The sequence below is a fragment of the Triturus cristatus genome, chromosome 10, assembly GCF_964204655.1.
Source record: "Triturus cristatus chromosome 10, aTriCri1.1, whole genome shotgun sequence".
In the NCBI taxonomy this organism is placed as follows: Eukaryota; Metazoa; Chordata; class Amphibia; order Caudata; family Salamandridae; genus Triturus; species Triturus cristatus.
The window spans coordinates 1,089,454,681-1,089,477,504 of NC_140593.1; the positions used below are offsets into that span (position 1 = coordinate 1,089,454,681).

General features: G+C 44.9%; 1 protein-coding gene across 1 annotated transcript in view; it reads left to right on the forward strand.

The window, feature by feature from the left end:
* The window catches only part of PDPK1 (3-phosphoinositide dependent protein kinase 1), a 227,115-nt gene that overhangs the window by 145,615 nt on the left and 58,676 nt on the right, over positions 1-22,824 (forward strand). The window lies entirely within an intron of this gene.

Consider the following 22,824-nt stretch of genomic DNA (forward strand, 5'->3'; position numbering starts at 1 on the left):
TCATCCTGCCATTTATTGTTTAGGCTGTGAGCCAGTTGCCTTTCCAGGAGACTCTCCCTCAAATAAGCCTCACTTGTACTGCATATAGCAGCTTACTCTGATTGAGTGTTCTGTGTTAGAGGGTAGGGTTTCTACTTTCAAACCCTACATTTGCTGTCATGGCTGCTCACATCAGTCTTACCCCAGCTCAGAGTCACCGAATGCTAAAGCAGAACACATTCAAACCTAGGATCTCCTTACGCTGCTACAGACTAAACTATGTCATGGCATTGTAAGAGGGGACAGCTGAAACAGTATACTAAACACAGCAGTTCCTTGTGTGGTTTTTTGAAGGGACAATGCCCATTCAAAAGTCTATTATGGATCCCAGAAGTCAGCAACAGGATACCAATAAAAACTGGTACACAGTGGCAGACTACATGTACCTTGGACCCCGAAGCTAACATCATTACCTGGTGCCAATTTTTGGGGCGACGGATATATTAACCATGCCATAGCACTTTTACACTTTTATTTAGCAAAGAAGCCGGGTTTTCCATTTGCTTTCCCCCCCCTCATTTGAATGTAATGGTGACGCTTAACCCAGAGCAAAGGTTTACCTGATCAGCCCTTCTGGTGTGCCATGCTAAATGTTTGTTGTTTGCTCTTCATTGAAGGTACAACCTTTGATTTCAGATTACAGTATTGGCCTGAAAGAGAAAGAAATAGACCTGCATATTGTATTCAAGAAGCGTTTCAAAGCAAGAAAAAAAGACACTTGAGGCAATGCGTTAGGGCAGAAGCTAATTATTGAAAGAAATGGAAATAGTGCTAAAGGAAGATTGAACAGATACTTGAATTCTTGGGAAGTATTCCGAAGCATTTGCAACCAGGTAGCAAAACTTTGGAGCTGTTGAACTCTTACTTGTGGAAAATCTAAATCTCTCAAAGCTGCCGTCATTAAAGCTTTGCTAGAAAGTCAGTTCCATTCTAGAACAGAGAGAATCATATAACGCGTAGTGATTCATTCTTTCTTGCCTTTATGTATCCTGAATCATCTGACGAAGAGAACATCTAAATCTGAGCAAAGCTGCCTCTACTTGTTTTGCTAATTCCTCCTTAGCCCATGACATGCTTGATTTCCTTCGGTTGATACTATCCAGGGGAGCGGATACCTGCGGAAGAGTAATTGGGTGGTCAAGCATCATTTTGCCCACCTGGCAACTAGGTCTATATATCTGTCCTCTTAGTTGCTCTGCTCTAGTTCAGCGCTCCAATTGCTGGGGAACTGTGACTTCTATTGAATTTACCTTGATCGTGGGCCTGTGGATTCATCATGATGCCCCGTCACATTCCCCCTCTGCTGAGACCATATCCGGTTTTTGGAAGGGTGGCAAACGTTTTGCAGTGGAAATCTGTTCTAGAGTTGAATGCTAAGCATCATACTGCCATTTAGTGATTGGACTGAGAATAACATGTTTACTGAAATGAAGAAAATATTTTGATGTCAATCATAAGGAGTGATGTAGGTGAATTATAGATTACATCAAACGTAATGAGCAGTTTCACCTACTGTTGATGTTCTCTTAGAAATTTTGTTTTTAGGTCTGGCATTAGCCTAGATGCTTTGATTTTACAAACATTATATGTAGAATATTCTTACTTATAATGGGTTTCAGCACGCCTTCTTCATCCCTTGATATGGTATTGTCATTTACATTTTCCTTTGCCCACATGCAGCATGGGGCAGCGAGTTAGCCCATTTCCGCCTTTGCTTAACTTTACTGTGAGTGATGGTATTCTGCTCTTTAAGAAGGAGCCTGTCCATACGAAAAGTGGTTCCCTTCAGTACCAGACGCTACTACGGCAATTTGTGCTTTTTGAGACAAAAATATTTTTTTTGCCTTTTTTTTTTCTTTAGGATTGGTGATGGCTCAGCAGCTTTTTCAACAATAAAGTTTAGCAAAAGCAATGACCAAAAAATATAATTTACTAAGCCAAAAACTGGTAGCCAATGTAAAGGCCTACGGCTTTGCCCATGCTTTGTAGTCAGAAGCTGAAATGTCTTCAGCACATGAAGTGAAGATTTAGTTTGTCTCGTTCAGGTTTTTACATAAGTAATGGTTTTGACTGCAAAACTCAAAGGTACAAGAGATTTGAATGAGAACTGGTCAAAAATGTTTCTCATTCTTATGTGTTCTGTTTCTTCAATGCCTATAATAGGTAAAACATTAAAGTTCTACCTGAAATGTCTCTTTTTATTTTTTATTCGTTCATTTTAATTTCAAAGAAAAAAAAATGACATAAGTTACATTGTAAGACATTCTGCTAGCCGTAACTCAGCATTACAAAGCAGGATTAACACGATAAGTGAGTAGTATTGCATCATGACGAGGCAACCCACTATACACTCCCATATCACATGATAAAGGCATACAGTGCACAGTTTATTCCTGGGCTATCTGCGTATCTCTGAATCTGGTGTGTTCATGTGGTGTAATATATCGTGCCCACTTCCACCAGCTCAAGCTCCGGATTAGCACTCAGACCAGTTCATTGGCTATCACAGCGCCATGGTCGGTATTGGTATTCCCGTCCCCACCATCTCCTGAGTTCCTATAAGCGCTGTACAGGGCCCAAAAGTTCTAGGGGCAATTGCGAGGGGGGAGGAGTTCACTGTAGTGCTCAGTTTGCGTGCAGCAGTACAACATGTCCCTTGCCCAATGTGTGATTGTGGGAAGGGGCCCTCGCATCCAGCAGTTCGCGACTCTGCGTTTGGCTATTAACAAACCCATGTCCACTAACCTACGAATTCCCTTCGGTAGTAATTTGGAGTAGCCCAGCAGCGCTAGTGCCAGGTCCGACTCCAGGTCTTGCCCAATTATCGCCGTCAACTCTGAGAAGACGTTTTCCCAGAACCCTGAAATGTCTTTTTAATACATAAATACTATGTGTAGTTTGAATCTCTGTGATTCTGCAACCCATCTTTATTTCAGGCTTTTGCGCACTTCAGTCCAAAGACCTGGTAAATGTGGAGAAAAATGCTGAACATTTTAATTGATGGCTTCTTTACCGAAGATGAGTTGTAATCGTTTTCACATGATATTCACAACAGGATCAGGCTGCCAGCTTCTAACATGAAAGTTCATAATGTTAACAAGCAGAGTCTGCTCAGAACCTTTAAACTGTTTATACAGAAGAGGGATTAGAAAATGAGCAGGACATCACTCTGAATTTGCATAATACTGTCTCGTGGGACATTTTGACTATACTAATAGTCCCAGAGCTCACACTCCACATGTAGATGTCATCTGGGACTAAAGAGATGGAAGTCGTATAAGTAATGCATTCGTACTGTATCAGCACAGTCGTCCTCGAGGCTTATGCATGACTGTTTTTAGATGTGAAAAGAACAGCATCCCTGAAATGCAGCTTCTGTTGATGCTTTGCTGCTGATCTTTTTTGCCCCAGGTTTAACAACTAATATAGCAAAGCCAGAGATTATTTCCTCTACTTCAAATCTAAAAACGTGAACTTTGATGCTGAAACTGCTCAGTGCCCATCTACAGAAAGCATTTTGATGCTGATAAAGACATAATTGACATTGGAGGAAACCTTATTGCCTCTACCGTATCCCAAAGAAAGTCACAGGAGACCAAGGATGAAACTTTTTTTTTTTGTCCTCATATGACCTCCGTAGATGAAGCAACCTCTCGACCTGATCCACCCCTGTTGCTCATAACTTGGGGATCCAATCTCAGCTGATGTTCTTGCGAGACACACCGCAACCACAAATCATGCGCTGATCAAGAGGTGTAATCATTGGACACTATGGAAAAATCTAATCAGGATCTGAGTGATCTAACAAATTCCAAAATAACTCCATCTCTGTGTGTGTCTATATACATTAACCTTCTGGTCTAGATTTCTATAGTATCTCATCGAGTCCCACCAAGCTCTCCATATTGGGGGTACCGCCTGATGCCATAGCTTACAAATCTCCCTCCTTGCCAAAAGGACTAGATAGAATGCCAATTTATTCTGTAACCTCATAAGACCCAACATCCCATCGGGCAACGATACAATACCAAACAGAATAAGAGAAAGGCTTACCTCAACCTCAATGCCCAGGACATCAGACAGTCTTACCCATGTTACCCCAAAATTCTTAAATCGCAGGACAACCAGCGAAGACGTGAATATCATCCACCTTTTGGGCACCACATCTCACACACACCTTGCATCTCCATTACCCTTTAATTTGGAAAGTTTGAGTGGAAACCAATATATCCTGTGGAGCGTAAAAAATGATTCCTCCTAAGTGCAGCAGAATTAATCAATGGGTAAAGTGTGTCTAAGGATACTTGCCAGAGATTTTCCAGCTTCTCACTCGGCAAGTATCTCTCCCAGACAAGATATGGGCATTCCATCTTCCTGTCCCTGCAGCAAGGAGATAGTGGTACCAGTGTCCTACTACCTTCTTTTTCAGAGTTGAATCTTGTAACTCATCTTCCATGGAGTTGTCTTCAGGGGAAGACCAATGTTGGAAACGCCCACAGGGAACATGGCGGCCTGCTAGGAAGCCGGTCGTGAGTCGATCGCACTAACCTCTTTAATGCTAAACTCTCGATGATGGCCCACATTGTTACAGTGTAGCTGTACTCTGCAGTGCCGCTTAGTTTTTTCTGCTGCACGTCTCCTTCGTCTTTGCTTTGTAGCAGGCTGAGTGTTCTGAGGGTACTTTACTCCGTGCGCTGGATTTTTGTGATTTACGTCTGGTGTGTGGACGGGGGCTTTTGGCGGCCTTGGGAATTCGAACGCCGGGCCTTTGGCTGCTCCGTGGCAGGAATTCGGCGCGGGAGCAGTGCGGTGAGCAAAGCAAAGTGTGACACGTTCTTTTGTGCTTTTGTCTTCGAGTGCTCAGGCGCTCGAGTCTGGTGGCCAGGTCGGTTCGTCAAGGAGCTGAGTGGAGGGGAAGACTGGGAGGAACCACCTTAGGATTGCGGGACGGGCTGCTCTACTGCTGTTGGATCTGCTTCTTCTGGATCTACTGGGACTCTCCGCCCGCGACTGGATGTGTGGCGAGCTGACCTTTGCACTTTTTAGGGCTGCCAGGGCGCTGGGTTGAGTTTTGCCGAGCCCGGTCCCACTTGCTTGATTTGACCCCCTGTCGCTGGGTTAATCCTGGCAGAACCAGCACACGCGGCACACACTGTCTTCAAATAACACCGGGTGCTGGCCAATATCAATCTAAGGTGTGTGACACTTTCCTGGGTAATTTTGAGAGATGCTTTTTAGAAGCATGCCCTGATCTAAATCCGTTAAAGGGGAATAAATCAGAGTATGACACAGTCTCTAGGCCTATGGAGTTAGTTTCTCAGCAGTGTGGGGGGAAACAACAAGTTTATAAGGGGGACCCCCCTGCGCTATGGTAAACACTATCTGCCTTCCCGGCCAGCCTTATTCCGAAACGCGAGACCTTATTAGGAAAGAGGTATAAATTAAGGTCTAGTACATTTTTTGGGAAATAACCTCCTTCTCGGCAAGACACCCAGCCCTGTCAGCATTTAATGGACACATTAAACAAACCTAGACATAGGAAGCTCCAAGCTAAGTTTGGGAAAGTCACCCCAGTCAAGGAGAGAAAAAAGAAACCTATCTACTGCCTGCAAGAGTCACCCCTTCACTTGCATCCTATTTTAAATCTAATTCGCAGGGTGGTAAGGAAACCGTACATCAGGGAGTGTCCATGCCAGGGGTCTCCACGTTATCAGATCCAGTCATCACTATGTCAAATAGATTCTCTCCCCTAAGTGAGGCAGACCCTGCACCGGGGGAAAACTCTCAGCAAGAAGGTGACCCTGTAAGGGACGTAGCTTCAGAGGTGGCCCATGTGGCAACTCAAGGCTTGTATCCAATAGAAGGAATGTTGAGCCAGTTGTCCTTGGAGATTAAGGAACGTTTCTCCACCTCAGAAATTAATCAGAAAAATATTCAGGATACATACACTAGCCTAGAGGAAAATTTGTCTGTGCTAGCACATCGTATGGAAGACCTAGAAAATAGAGTGGGGGAGCTGAGGTTGGATGTGAAACGTAACACCCAGGAAGTGATTAGATTAAAGGAAAGGGAAAAAGATCTCTCGGAAAGACTGGAGAAACTTGAAAACAATTCCAGGAGGAATAATATAAGGATTCTTGGTCTGAAAGAAGGACTAGAAGGGGATAACATTAAGACCTTTGTTATAGGGTTTTTGACGAAAGCATTTCCACAGGTTGCCACTGCTTCTGTATGGGAATCCGAGATCCAGCGGGTGCATAGGGATCCATTTAAACTGAACCCGGGATGGAAGAAGCCTAGAAAAATCCTGGTGTTTATCCAGTCATATTCCCTAAAGGAACAAATACTCAGGGCTGCAATACTCAGGGCTGCTCTCAATCTTAAAAACATCCAGGTACAAGATGTTTCGTTCAGAATAAGATCGGGCATTTCTCGTATTACAGAGGATAGAAGGTGGGAGCTGGGCAAGAGGATGGATACTTTGAGAGAACTTGGCGCTCAAGTACAGCTAAGGTTCCCCGCATTCTTGAAAGTGATGTGGGCCAACATAGGTGGATAGTTTTCTGGCACATACCAAATCTTTAGTCGGCTGAAGTTATATGTGAATGTTATTGTAGGGAGTTTTTTTTTCTTTTTGCTTGTATAGAGGTGATAGAGGTTAGTGGGTCTTGGCTCAAAGAGGCAATTATTAAATTGCCAATGAGTGGTCAGGAGGGTTCCCAGGGGTGGGGTGGGAGGGTAGTGGGGTTTTGCACATGTGTGGGTTGGGAGCATTGGGAGAAAATTATAAAAAAGAAACCCGTAAAAGGGGCCTCATGTAACTTTTTAATTACCTGTGGACGTAGCTTTCGGTGGAAGCATGAATATGGCAGGGGGGGAGATCTGGTTTAGGAGGGGGTGTTTTGAAAGTTTTGTGTTGGAATGTGAATGGTTTGAGAGTCAAGAGAAGGCAGCGCCTAGTTTTGCAGTATCTTAAGGATAATTCAGCCATGATTCTTACGTTTCAAGAAACGCACCTGTTGCTCTCAGAATGTAAGGCACTGGTTGATGAGCAAAGATGGGTTGACAAGATAGTAGCCTCTGATCCACAATGTTGTTCAAAGGGAGTGGTTATAATTCTCAAAACCAATTCAGGAGTAGAGTTCATTAAGTCACAGGTAGATGACAGTGGATAATAGCAGAGGTGAGATGTCAGGGTGCTAAATATACTTGAGCTAATTATTATGGCCCGAATGAAGATGATACCACCCCTCTAATCTTTATCTTGCTCTGGCTGATTTTGAAGCCCCTTTGATATTAGGTGGGGACTTTAATGTCCTTCTAAACCATAAGATAGATAGATCTTCCCCTAGAACCCAGATTGCGGCTCCACGGGTTAGAGCCTATCTTTCCGCAATATTAAAAAATCATAATCTTTGTGACGTTTGGCAGGAAAAAGATGGTAGATGCTAGGGAATACTCTTTTTATAGTAAAAACAGCCACTACTCCAGAATTGATTACATCTTTATAGAGCTCCCGGATCTAGGGAAAGTGGGATTGATAGAATATCTACCCATTCATATCTCTGATCATGGGGCTATAGCCTTAAATTTAGAACTTCCCTCAGAGCCTATTTTGAGGAGATGGACCCTAAATAGGAAACTTCTTCTACAACCTTTAATCCCAGACATGATAAATAGGGAAACAGCTGTCTTCTTTCAGCAGAATTTGGATTTGGCTCCCTTATATATTAGTATGGGATCCCTTCAAGGCCTGGTTGAGAGGAATTTTAAAGGGTGCTGCTGCAGATTGGGCCAAATCTGGAAAAAAAAGGAGATTGCTGATCTGTAGGAACAACTAGCAGTGGCTGAGATGGCATTAAAAGTTGGGCAGGCCTCTAGTGTGGAGAAAGAAACTCTGTTGGTAAGGACGAAGATCTACAGATGAAGTATAGACTTAAAACCGAAGAGATTATGTTTCAGAAGTGGGAGGCAAGCAAAATTAGGGATTTTGATCAGGGAGAGACATGTGGTAAGCTTCTCGCTATGAAGAGTAGAGTGGACAGATCATGTAATTACATTAGCAAGATTAAAGTTGGTAGTAAAATTTTGGAGAATAAAGGGGATATTGAGCACGCTTCTATGGAATTTTTTTAAAAGTTTTTATATCATGAGGATCTATTGTTTGAGGAGGATGTTATAGATTAGTGGCTTGATGGGAAACACCATCCAAAGTTGAAACCAGATAGTCAAGATATAGTAGGGAGTGAAATACTTGCAGTCTTAAATAAAGCTAAGAGAGGGAAAGCAGCGGGACCCGATGCAATTCCAACTGAGGTCTACACTTTAATAACTGACAAAATCATCCCAGTCTGGCTGAAATTGTTTAATGAAATTCTTAGAGGTACTTCTTCTTTGCCGGACTCGTGGAGTGAGGCTGTTATCGCACTGATTCTGAAGCCCGGGAAGGACCCAACCCAGTGCCAGTCTTACCGGCCTATATCATTATTAAACTGTGACTATAAGATCTATGCAGGGATACTCCATGCGCGGCTCAGTAAGATAGTGGGGTCAATAATTCATGAAGACCAAAGGGGGTTTCTTCCGGGTAGACAGATGCTGGAACTGGTGTATACCTTAATTGGGTCAGTCGATCTGGCAACCGCGCAGGGCCTCCCCCTTTCAGTCATTACTTTCGATGCAGCAAAAGCCTTCGATCGTGTCAACTGGCACTATTTAAATAGGACCTTGAAGGCTTTTGGCTTTGATGATGCTTTTAGGGATGTCCTTAAGAAAATATATAAAGTACCCCGGGCTCAGATTCTGGTTAACGGCAGCCTCACTGTTGCAGTTACAATAGAGCGTTGTACAAGGCAGGGGTGCCCGTTGTCTCCCATTCTTTTTGATCTGTATATTGAGCCTTTGGCTCTAAGTTTAAGACAGAATGAAAAGATCTCCCCCTTTATAGCTAACGGGTTTACGGGGAATATAGCACTATATGCTGATGACTTGATTTTCTTATCATCAAATGTCAATCTTACCGCATCTGAGCTATATACTGAAGTCCAGGCTTTTGAGAAACTATCTGGCTATGAAGTTAATAGCAGTAAGACAGAGATTATGGCCTGGAACATCGCAGCTCATGGGGTGAGCCTTTCCAAGGAGTTAGGATACCTTGGAGTAACAATAACCCAAGATCTTAGAGATATTCTTAAAATAAACTTGCAGAAAGATTCTAGGGAGGTGGATGTTTTATTGAAGGGATGGCAGGGTATTCCGCTATCCCATTATGGGCGGGTGAACCTGATTAAAATGTGTATACTCTTAAGTATGCTTACCTTTTTAATAATATCACCTTGGAATTCGATAAAGGTAAACTGCTTAAAATACAGGGTAAGATCTCTTCCTTTATTTGGGCAGGCAAAGGTATTAGGTTGTCATGGAAGAAATTAAGCCGCAAATTGGCAAACGGTGGTATGAGTTTGCCGAATTTCCAGTTGTATTGCTGGGCGTATCAACTAAAGGATTGTAGGATGCTGCTTCTGAAGCCAGATAGCTCCCTGATTGGCACCATGTTTAAGGCTATGTTGTTGGATTTAGATGAGATGGGCTTTATGTAGAAGTTTGGTGCTCCTAAATTCTTTTTTTTAAAAGTCCGGTTAAAGACTCTATACATGACTGCCAAGTTGTGGTCGGACTGCCGGGCCTGTTTGGGACTGTCCTATTATAGTGAATGGGCTCCAGTGTGGGACTCCCCAGGAACACCAGAATGTTTTTCAGATGCATTAGCCCAGCCACTAAAGGATGCGGGTGTTACATGTTGGAAGGACATTGTGGATGGTAATAAATGCTTTTCCTGGGATTTCTGAAGTAATCTTACCAGTGAAGCTCTGTCTAGATTTAAGTACTATCATCATGGTGTAAGAGCCAACGATGAAACTTTTAAAACTTTAACACAACTAGCACATGAAGACAACACGGAGTCTAAGAGACAGAAAACCTTTGTATGTGTTTTCCACTGTTGAACAGAAGAGAATACACAGGATTGGTGTGTATATGACACTGACTTGCAATTTGATGAATGATATAATTGTCTTTTGTGACATAGGCATTTAAGTAGTCAATGTATGTGTATGGGGAACTGGTACAAGAGGACCTCTGTTTGGAGCCCATGCAATGCTTCAGAAGGAATATGTTTCTCCCAGCGTAGCAGCAAGCTCTGAATTGGTATCTTTCATCTTTTAGGCTCCATCCATCACAAAATCATTGACTCCTTAGATTGACAGAAAATACCTTTGATGGTGATGCAATGTGCTGCCTCTAGATGGTGAAGCAAAAACGTAAATTGCTAAGTGGAGGAATGGTTTAATCAGGAGCTATAGCAGCATGATGTAGCACCATTTCCACAGCTCTACATCAAGGCTTTTGCCTCAATTTTGGAAATGCATAGGCATGTTTTTATTCACTGTACTCTGTAAGTTGCTTTGTGGTAGCTCGCTGTTTGCATCTGAACTGTGAGACGAATCTGAATCCAAGATAAGCAGCAGTACCATAATTTCATTCTCTTTCATTGAGAGGGGACCAGAACTTCTCATTCTGAAGACTGTGATCATGGCAACAGAGAACACTGCATATAGGTGCCTTCCGAAATGTGCTGCAGCCGCAGTTCCTTTCGTAGTCATATAACCTTATGGCATGGCAAACTTGCCACTCTTCATACAGAAGGATGAGGGGCCTTATCATGGATATCTTCAGTGCATTACACCGGTTTAGAGAGTGTTCATGTACCCAGTTTGCCGAAACTGCATTGTCTACAGTGCATTCATTCGTTAGGAATATTTAGAAGTTATTTTATGAGTTGTTGATAGTACAACTTGTAAACACTATGAGCCAAACACTGCCCTGTTTTTAGGTTGAAGCCTACCCGACAGCACAGCTGTCTGGTTTGCTAAAGATGTCTTAGGAACATCTGGAAAGTTTCCCTGGGACTGCATTCGGCCCATTGCTTACCATTGGCTTTGTGGTTTGTAACCCATATTTGCTTGCTTTCTATTTGCTGTCTCTATTTGTTATAGGCAGCCCAGCTTGAGTTTGTACCTTCCGTTGCCCAAACCCTATTTACTATATTCTTCCACCAGTACTGGAATTCTGTAAACAGGCCTTTAAATCTTGTTCTTATCTCATTACATTTGCTGTGCAGTCAAAGACCGAGGTCCAGTGTGAGGCTCTGTCTTCCAGGGTGCTTGATGTTTACTTTTCTTTCTCTGACTACAAAGGGAGAGGTTTATGTGACAATCATGCTGAATACTGGGAGTGTGCTTGGGGAAGGCTGTACAATGTTAATTTTTTGTCCTAGCACAACAAAATTTAAATTCTGTAAATGTGCAGATATTTCAGTATATATCAGAATTAGAGAAGCATAAATTAACACGTTTTTGGGTAATTTTGAAGTATGGTGGAAACAAATATTCAAATACGATCAAAACAAATCAATACACTAGGTGATGACGTTTGCACACATTATCGTTTGTGTGCTTTATAACTTTTATCAGTAAAACGGCATGGCTGGAAAATGTAATGGTCTTTTTTAATTGAAGATTAGTTCTCTGTAATGGCACTGTGCTACCACACCATACATACTTCACTTTACTCAACTCCACTCTTACTGCTCCACTCCCCACCACTGCAGTCTTTTCTGCACCACTCCACATTGCGTCACTGAACTCTACTCCGCACCACTCCACTCTAAGCCTCTATACTTTGCACCACTCTGCTCTGTGCCACTCTGCTCTGTGCCCCTTGTAGGAAAGTGCGCCTTTTTGCATGGTTGCCCTCACTTTTTGTCTGATGTTGATCCTCTGACTGAGTGTGCCCTCGGTTCCTCCCAACCAGGTACTCGGGCCCATGTTCTTTCCCTAAAAATGTACTGTGTGCCTCCAAATTGGCACCTCTCTGGCCACATGCAAGTCCCTTGTAAAAGGTACCCCAGGTAACAAGGTCCTTGTGACCAAAGAAGGCCTCTAAGGGCTGCAGTACTGATTGTGCCACCCTTGGTGGCCCTGTACCTTAACACACACACACTGCCATTGCAGACCAAGTGTTTTGGTTCAGAGAAGGGTGAAGAGTTGACATGGCACAAATGCCTGTGTACCATGCCTACACCCCACTGCCTATGGCATAGGTCAGCCACACCTCTAGCTGGGTGCACTATGCCGCTGGTGAGGGCACAGATGCATGAGCCCTGTACCCCTGCGGTGTCTAAGTCTATTAGATATTGTAAGTGCAGTAAAGTCATAAAGAGTATATGGTCTGGGAGTTTGCCATCACAAACTCCACAGCACCAGAATAGGTTTACTGAAATCTGGGAAGTTTAGTATCAAATCTATCAGCACATGAAACTCACACTGACGCCATTGTGGGATTTAATGAAAAATGCACTCAGAGGGCATCTTAGAGATGCCCCCTGAAAAACGACCTAACTCTGGTGTCCTGGCTGACTGGCTGCTCGCCAGCTGCCACCCCCAGACATGTTACTGGACCCCTGGGTCGAGAACCTCCCACTTGCGGTGTCTGGAAACAAAGCACATCCTGGGCAGAGTTGCCAAGCCTTCTACCCTAGGATAGGCAGGGTCCATGAATGGGACTCTTCAAAGGCTTGCCACCTGCTATTTGCTGCTCCCAGCAACTTGCCCCCACCAGTTCAGACCCCCACTTTGGGCGGGAGAATCAAAGGGAAAACCAAGATAGGAGGAGAGGTGTGCCCAGCTTTGCCAACCCCACCCCTTGGGGGAGGCGAGGTGAAGCTCAACTCCCAGTCCCCGCCATCTTCAAGATCGGGGAACTCAGACAACCAGAGCGAAGCTTAAGCTTCCCCCCCCTCCCCCCCCCCCCCCACACACACACACACACACTGGAGGGTGGCATAATTCGGGGGGTGTACCCACCCCATGGAAGGGACCCATTGGTCCCAACCTGTACCTACCTGAAACATCCCTAAGTCTTGTATTTAGGGGCAACCCGGAACTTTACATCATCAGACAAGAAGGACCAAAGAGCTAAGCTGAAGAAAGGAGAGGACTCCAACTGACTAGGCTCCAGCCCACTGGCCTGTCCCGATCTCGACCTGCTCCAGCTGAATCCTGGCGTAGCCTACAGCCCCATCCCATAACCCGGAGGACCTGCCTTCCTTCACTGAAAAGACTGTCTCCCTTGAGCTCGGTATTTGCTCACCAACAAGCTCTGGCCAAATCCGCGAGTCTGCCCCACTATGCACCCGATGTCCTCAACCTGAGTTCAAGTGGCCCAACACCAAGAGGAGGCCTCCTCTGCGATCCAGACCTGGGATCTGTTGATCCCTGACCTGCCTCAAGTCTCCCGACAACGCCTGCAGCCCCTTTCTGGTGGATCCCCGCGACCGGAGCCAGTATGGAAGACCCAATGGCCCACTGCCTTGGGTGGCCCAACTATCTGTGCCCTGGCATCCCATGATATGCCAACTTACCTCTCCAGCCGGTGGTCGCCTCCAGAAGATCTTCGGCCCGAGTCTGCAGTGTTTGTTCAAACCTGAGAATCCACATTGAAAACAGGGCACCCAATGCCAAAACAGCACCCTGCACCCGGCTGCCTCTGTGCCAATGTGGGTGCACCTTATGTGCTAACTTGAACCCCCCCCCCCCCCCTCCTTTTCCCTGAGCTAAACCCTAGAAGCTTTGCTCCTGCAACCTTGTGGTGTGCTCGTGAGCAGGAGCCAACCGGAGGCCCCCCTTGTCCCCCATTGGATAACATGTGGCCTCAGCACTCTGCACCTGGCCTCCCTATTGCAGCTGAGAGAGCTCTTGCAGTGCATCCTTGTCCCTGGGGAACCCTTGTTCTAACTGCAGAACCCGACTCCCAAAACCAAGTACTTACCCGTAAGCCGATAACTTCATTTCCTCCCATAGGATTGCATTGACTGCTTTTCTGTGAAACACGTGTGTGGAGTTGGAAATTCTATGAAAAGTAATACAAGTGTGTTTTGATAACAAATTGAATTACTTTTTTTTTTATCCAGGAAATGTCCCAGTGTGGTATCCAGGTATACCACACTGTGCAAGAAAAATAATCTGAAAAGTAATCCAACAAACCACTCACAAAGTAATGACAAAGTAACTGTATAGTAATTTCAACTGTTTATGAACATTTGACTTGCCTGTAACCAACCCAATTGCATTCCACTGCATTTCAACTGTATTCAACTGCATAATTCTGGCAAAGTCCAATTACACTTACCTGTTCTAGGCCTGGCTTGGTTCCAGAAATAAAATACAACTAAATAATGTGTTTACACAAAACAAATTCGTCAGAGTTCAATCTTTGAGTGTGTGAAATCATTTCTTGTCTGAGTGTGTACAATAAATGCTTAACACTACCCTCTGATAAAGCCTTACTGCTTGCCCACACTACCACAAATAGAGAGTAAGGTATTATCTACTTTAGCCTCTGTAAGCCTTTGGGGATCCACTGAACTCTGTGCACACTATACATTACTTTGGTACAGTATATACAAAGCCCGCTTTTTACACCACTCAACACTGCATTCTCCAGTATTGGAGTATCTTTCATAGATTCACATGCTTCAATCATTCCCCGTAGTCAAAGTGGGAGTCCCACAATATCGTAATATAGCAGTATGTATCACTATAGTAGGCTGTAAAGGGAATGCAAGGTTCAGCTTATTAGCATATCTGTGCCCTTTTTAAAAAAGGACCAAAGTTGAACTATGACCAATAAGGTGACAGCACCCTTATCACACTCCCATCAGAGGCATCTTCCCTTAGATTTTCACCGCACATTGTGTGTGAGGGAGTCTCCCTGAGCTCTGCTCAGCTGTTCCGATTTGGTGATTTCCAAATTGTTTTTTCTCTTTTCCAGTATGTTAGACCTGGTTAAGAAAGGACTCTTTAGACCTTGTGCCACCTGTGGTAAGAAAAGGCTTCATTAGGAAGACCCTCATAAGGAATGTATGTATTGCCTTCATCCATCTCACAAGGTGAGAGACTGCAAGATATGCAAAACTTGTTCTACCAAAATCCTCAAGACCTGTGAGGGAAGGCTTTTATTATGGTTGCAGAAATTTAAAACCAAAACTGCAGTCATTTCTGAGGAGGAAAGTAGTGAGTGCTCGGTTTCCTCACAGACTTCCAAAAAGAGGGAAAGGTCTCACCAGGAGTCCCCTCACAGAAGTAAAAAAGCTTTTAAAAAGACCCACCATGGATCCACACAAGGCTTCTCCTATGATGAAAACATGAAATGGCCTTCGTCAGACTCTAAATCTGAGCCTTTTACTCCATCTACAGCTCTCCTATTGAAACCTAGATCCTCCTCTGAACCGGTTTAAAAAATCGACCAAGTTGACTGAAAAAAATGTCGTAGATGGCATCAAAGCTGTCAAAACCATCGGCGACAGCACCTAAAAGCAGAATATCGACAATGACTGGCAGTCTGTCAACTCTTTCACCGTCGACAACCATCCCGTCGACGACGACAGTATCCACGTCGACTAATTCTACCTCGTCGACAACTACCGCTCTGTTGACAATGTCCGTCATGTCAATGAAGACTGTTCCTACACCGCCAACGACCACATCGGCGTCAGTACCACCATCGATGACTATGCAGCCATCGGCGAAGTCCTCCTCGTCGTCTGCAAAATTCAAACAGAAGGGGCCAACAATGTTGCTTTTATCCACACCGTCGATGCTACCGTCGACAAGACTTTTGTCATCTAAAGAAAGTATTCGTCCTGAATATACCGTAAAGTGTCCTCATCACCACCTAGCCACTTGTTGGATCTTCAAGAATCAGAGGACAAAGATCAAGGAATTTGGTGCAGCCTACAGCCCCCGGGAGTTGCACGCCAAAAATCGAGATGAAGAGGAGGAAGATGATTATTATGAGCCTGTTTTATTAAAGCCACCACTACATCCTTATGCTCTTCCTCCACCACCACCCGGCATGGTCCAGATTCCTGCTGCTTTGGTGTAAGACCTGCAAAGCATGCTTCAAGATTATTACAAGTGCTTCCAAATATCAGCAGAAGCGCAACAACCACCTGTAGTGGTACCTATTCCTGCATCTAAAGCACCAGACCATATGCCTCCTCCACCTACTCCAAGAACACACCACAATCCCGCATAGCCATGCCCCCTCAAGAGGATTCATTTACATCATATTGATGATGATGATCGTGATGGGAATAAAGAAGGTAAAATAACGGCTAATCAAACCATCACCAAAGAATGGGATGATTACCTTATTCCTCCACCTTCACCTTTACAACCGGTGAATTGTCCATTAGAGGATATTGGGGGTTTTCACACGCTAATGGAGAGAGCGGTCAAGCGTCACTAGCTCCCCATTCCTGTTAAACAGTCTGACTGTTTTCTGTACGATTTCAAGGAGCAATAAAAAAAAAACGTCAGAGCAATAACGATTGTGGATTATATATGGGAGGAAGGAGTTAAAATAATTAAGACTCTGGCGACTTTCACATCTATTCTCCCTAGGATAGATAAGAAACATTAAACGCCAGCAGACTCACCAGCCTGTTTGATCGGAAATCCAAAACCTGATTCAGTCATTATTCAGGCTGCATAGCAGAGGTCTAAAAATCCATCCATCCCAATCTCTTCCCCGCCTGACGAGGAGGGCAGGCGACTAGATAATATCGGGAAGAGCTTCACAGTGATGTCGGGGACAACTGTCTGTGCCGCAAACTCTCTGGCCATCCTGGGGCAATGTGATCGCCATATGTGGTCAGAACATCGCCGCATATCTGGTTTTCTTGCCAGAAGACAAAAAAGCCGAAGCTACTCACATTTTTTTATCTGAGATTGACTGCGCAATGGATATTGCGTTTATAGGCGTCTGGCAGTTAGTAGGATCAGCTATCCTTCGGCACCGGGGCTGGCTCAAGGCAACATCATTCCGGCCAGAAGTTCCAACTAAGATCCTTGATATGCCCTTCGACAGCGACTTTTTATCCAGTAAGCATGTCGATGAATCCCTGCAGGCCGTTAAGGCAGATACTGAAACTGCTAGATCCTTAGGAACTCTCCAGTACCGTAAGACCCCTTTTCGCAGAGCATTAGGCTGCGGATCTTATTCGTAGCGCGGAGGATACACGAGATTTCAACTGCAAATCTACCGGCAGTCCTTTCGACCTGCCTATCAGCAGCATCAACCCTATCGAGCGCCGTTGTCAGCAGCCTATTCTAAGCAGCAACCAAGAAGGAAACAGGCTGCTTCCCCTAGAGATACTGCCAGGAAGCAGTGACAACCTGAAGGTGCAAGCTACACCCCCTACTCATCTTTTGGTGAGTGCCAGAATTTCCCAATAACTGCATCACTGGAGCAAAATCACTATGGACAAGTGGATCCTAGATCTCGTCACATATGGCCTGACCCTGTAGTTCACTCAGTTTCCACCTCAAACCCCACCAACAAAATTCCTCCCGTTTTATTTTCTTCGCAAGGAGGCTTGAGCCATGTTGTCAAAAGGGGCCATAGAACAGGTTCCACACACTTAGAAAGGAAAGGGGTTTTACTCCAGTTTGTTTCTAGTGAGGAAGAAGTCAGGGAAGTGGCGCCCCATTCTCCGTCTCAGGAAACTCATCAAATACCTGAAGAAGCAATCCTTCCATATGATTGCCCTCTAGGAATTTCTTCACCGTTATACCCATGGAGATTTTCTAACCCGCATCGATCTCCATGATGCCTATTTCCATGTTCCCCTCTACCCCAGGCATTGCAAATTCCTCAGATTCACAGTAGCCGGCTCTTATTACCAGTTCAAGGTGCTCCCCTTCGGTCTCTGATCTTCTCCCCGGATATTTACAAAATGTCTTGCACCAGTGGCAGCCCACCTGCGGCAAAAAGGCCTTCAAGTTTACCCCACTTCGACGACTGGCTGATTAAGGCTTCATCCTTCCAGCAGGAGTGAAGGTATACTTATACGTGTCTTCACCTCTTTTAAACTCTGGGGCTCACAGTCAACTTCAAGAGGTCTATCCTTTTGCCTTCAACAAAAATAATTTTTCTGGTAGCAATTCAAGACACATTGCTCACAAAGGCATTCTTGTCTGTAGACAGGCAACAAACTCCTTTCTGGCCTTCTCTCTTTGAAAGAGAAAGTGCGCTTCAGTTCGCCTGATCCAATCTCCACTCTGCATGATGTCTTCATCCATTCATTTAGTGCCTCATGCTCTTTTCAAAATGTGATCTTTCCATGAAGAACTGGACACACAGTGGCTTCAGGTATAAGGATAATTCAACATTGTCCAAATTACACCTGTAATGACAGCAGCTTTTCGCTGGTGGACAAACTCTAGCAATCTATATGCAGGATTAACACCCCCCCCCCCCCCCCTTTCAGAATACGGCATTACAACAGACGCTTCTCTAGAAGAGTGGGGAGGTTAGAGATAACTTTGAGATGGGTGGCAATATTATTAGTTCTTCGAACTAATATCCCACCTTAAGCTAGAACTGTTTGCTTACCAGATGTTTGTGGATTGTAGCAGAGTAGCTCTACCGTACCATTATACAGACAATCCTCTATTCCTGTTGTGCTTTACGATCTTCTATCAGAAGTAATTCCCAGCCTCTATGTAACTAAAGAAACACTTAGTTACAGACAAACTGTAAAGGTGGTGGCAGCTCCAATAAAGGAATTCTTGCATTTCAAATCATGATTCTTTCTCATCAGATGTCCTTGTCTTACACATACTTTTGTTTGGTACCACCATTTTAGCTCTATCCATCCCACTGGCTGGATTTAGAGAACCCATCTCTCAAGTGATCCCACTGGATCATTCCAGTTCCAAGGGACCAGGGACTGCGAAGCCATTATTCAATTGGTCTTGTGTGAATCTAAATGGCCACTCTTTCAACCAACCACCCTGTTGAAGGACCATTTTTATTGGCTGCTTTCACCCATTCCGAATGCCCGTGGAACGAACTGCCATCAGCACGCTTTTGGTCTTGGACTGTAATGGTTTACGTTTTCTTTTTTCCTTCAGTGTGTGGTAATCTAAAGTGGATACCTTGATAAAGAGATTATCTCCAATTTACAGCAGAGTAAAAAACACAATTGCCCTGCTCCAATTTTAAGCTACTGCACTGTAGATGTAGGCAGATAGGTCAACACTTATTTATTGGTAAACGCAGTACCTACAATGATCTGAACCATTTGTGCTATTATTGTATGACTTTTAAGGTTCACTAACCTTTGGGGTCTGCCTACTTCTTGTCAGAGGTGAAAGCCATACACCAACATAGGCTGTTATACCTCCAACTCACCTGCAAGCAAAAGAGTTGATTTCTTCTAATTTGCCATAGCTCACCATACCCCATTTCACGGAAGGATAGTCCTCCATCTCATGGTACAATGGCCATTTTTGTGGAACGTATAGATGATGGGGTCTGGGGTTTTGTTTCTTGTCCTCAGTTATTCTCCTCCTCCTGCCCAACTAGTTCCTCGAGCAGCTAATGGAGGTTTAAAAATTCTATTTGTAGCACATCTCGTTTGTGCTCCTAAAAGACTAAAACGTCAGGTTTTATTCCAAGCTTCTTGCAATGCTCAAGACTGAAGACCATGATAGTACTAAAGACTGAGGTTTAAGATGCTGCCAGGTCTTTAATCTGCTTAGCCTTAAAATCCTTAATGAGCAGCGAAGTTGATGATACCAGGATAGATTATAGTGAAGATATTAGCTGCACTCAATCTGATGGAGCGGGGCTTTGACATTCCACCTTGGGCCCTGAAAACGACATTTCTCAGGTTCATGGTGGGAAGTTCAGCAAGCTCTCCTCTTCTGATTGAGTTTGGTCCCCATACTGTTAGCAAGGTGATGGAGCAGAATCTGCCCATCTGTATCAACTGGAGGGAGACCTGGGTTGGGTGATGAGCTTCATGAATAACACAGTTGATTATCTTAAGTGAATAAGCAGGTGCTACATACATCAACCAGCTTTTCTGAGTCATTAGCCACAGGTGACATGAGAAGTTATTCTTCGAGTTATTATTAATTTCAGCTTGCCATGATGAGTTACAGTTTTGGTCTTGTTCCTGATTCCGTCCTAGCTTCGAGAAGTGGCTTCTGCTCCATAGTTTCCATCCATCCTTCCTTTTTTTTTTTTGTAAATCTTTTTATTAAAACCAATTCGACAACATGGCATAGTATCACTGAATCATACCATAGGCGGCAGCAAAACAGAAGTTCCTAAGATTGCATTAATTTCGTACAGTAGGAATTACACTTCAAGGGAGACATCTTCCTCCAATAAGTGGGGGGGGGGGGGGACAGATATTACCACGGTATGCGTTCCAGGGGGTCCACACTTTGGACCACTTACGGGGGCAGCCTCGAGCAATGTATACGGTTTTCTCACGTTGCATGCACCAATCAAGGTCTTTTTTCCAGTCAGCGATTTTAGGTGCATGTGCCGCCCCCCAGAGCTGCGCTATATTTCTTTTTGCTACCATGCAACCAAGTGTAACCCATTGCATGGCATGGTGGTTCAGGTCTGTTGGCTCCCAAATATTAAGGATGCATCTGGGGGCTGCTGGCTGGATCTCAATTTTCAGAGTGTTGCTCATGACTTCATGTATCTTTCGCCAGTATTCCTGAATATGTCTACAGTGCCATAAGGTGTGCATGAAAATGCCTGGTTGTGTGCACCCCCGCCTGCAAGACCCATCTGTCTGGCCTCCCATGTGTACCAGCTGGGGCCCCGTTATGTATATTCTGTGTAAAATTTTCAGTTGCACCAACCGGAGTCGCGCTGATATTGCGACCGTTTTAGGGGAAGAGACCGCCTCCTGCCACCCCTCATCATCCAACTCAATCCCATCCGCTGTCCACTTCTCTCGCAACAAGGTCAGTGGGTCGCTCATATTGTTAATAAGTTTCCTGTATGTCAGGGAGATTGCACACTCAGTCATGTACCCATCCAAAAGCCTGTCCTCTAGTGGGGAGCTGTCCGGTAAGGAGGAGTCACTAATGATCGCCGACTGTAATGCATGCCGGACTTGTAGATATCTAAATAATTCAGAGTCTGCCAGCGAATATTGGGTCTTAAGAGCACTGAACGGTTTCACTCCCTCTGGACCCCAAAGATCCCCATTACTGGAGATGCCGATAAGGTCCCATTTGCTAAAACCTTTGGTGTTTCCCAAATATCCTAATTTTTGTGAGTCCCAGAGCGGGGTGGCGAGTGTTAATCTATTGTTCCACCCTAGAGACTGTGTCGCAGTGTGCCAGATCTTGACTGTATGTTTAGTGGGCCCTGTGAGTGAGTATTTGTCAGGCTTGGAGTACAGAGCACGGGCAAAGGCCCCGTTAGGGAGAATCCAGCGGTCCATCCGGTACCCCGGAGCATCAGGGAGGCCATAGGTGCCGTGGTTTATGGCTATAAGGTGGGCAGCCCAGTAATATTTTCTAATGTCTGGCAGCCCAATTCCACCATCATACCAACTGAGCTTTAGTTTTGGCAAGGCAATGCGTGGTCTTCCGCACCATAGTAGGTCCCTCTGGAGCCCTTCTATTTCCTTAAAATACGAGTTGGGGACTGGATCAGCAGCATTCTGCAATGCATAGAGGAAACGGGACAAGGACATCATTTTGAATAAGGCAGCCTTACCTAATAGGGAGATTGGCAGTGACTTCCAATGCACGATGTCACTTTTAAGCGGTTGCAAGGGCGGGTCCAGATTGCGAGCACGTCGAAGTACGGGGTCAAGGGAGACAAAAATACCGAGGTATTTAAATCCCTCAGTAGCAATTGAGATCGGACAATTCCGAGGCAGTTGCGGTGATTTCCCGTGCAAGACCTATATAAGGGACTTCTGCCAATTGACTCGGAACCCAGAGTATCGTCCAAAAACCTCCAATATGTCAAATACGACAATCAGGGACCTCTGGGAAGAGGCAAGGTAGAGGAGGATATCATCAGCATATAGGGAGATGCGATCTTCCCATTCTACCGACCACCGCAGCCCTCGAATGCTCACGTCCCTACGAATCCAGGCAGCTAGTGGTTCAAGGGCCAGAGCGAACAACAACGGTGACAGGGGGCAGCCCTGGCGGGTGCCTCGACCAAGGGCAAAGGAATTGGACTTTTTGTTGTTCACTACCACTTGTGCCAAAGGCTCGGTGTAGAGGAGTTTTATCCATCTGATGAATGCCAGGCCAAAACCCATTTTAGTTAGTACAGCGAAAAGATAGGGCCATTCAATGGTGTCAAATGCCATAGTGGCGTCTAACGACACTATGATTGCGTCCTCCTGTATGGTATGGGCCCTACCCAACACCCCGTGGACTCTACGGAGGTTCATCGCTGTGTTTCGCCTCGGCATGAATCCTGATTGGCCAGGGTGTACAAGGTCCCCAATAACTTTCACTAGTCGGTTGGCGAGCACTTTAGCTAGGATTTTGGGCTCAGCATTGAGTAAGGAGATGGGCCGATAGGAGAAGCAATCTGTCCTGGGTTTACCGTCTTTGTGTATGGTGACAATGGTTGCCAGACGTTGATCCAAAGGCAAGATCCCCTCCTCAAGACTACATGAGTACATGGATTTCAAATAATGACTCAATTTATCAGGGCGAAGCTTGTACAGCTCAATAGGGATACCATTTGGGCCGAGAGCCCTGCCCGGGCGCAGCGTTCGTATTGCCAATGCAATTTCGTCAGCGGAGAGAGAACTATCTAGGAATTGGCGATCCGCCTCAGGGTGGACAGGAAGGGAGATGTCCTCTAGCAGATTCA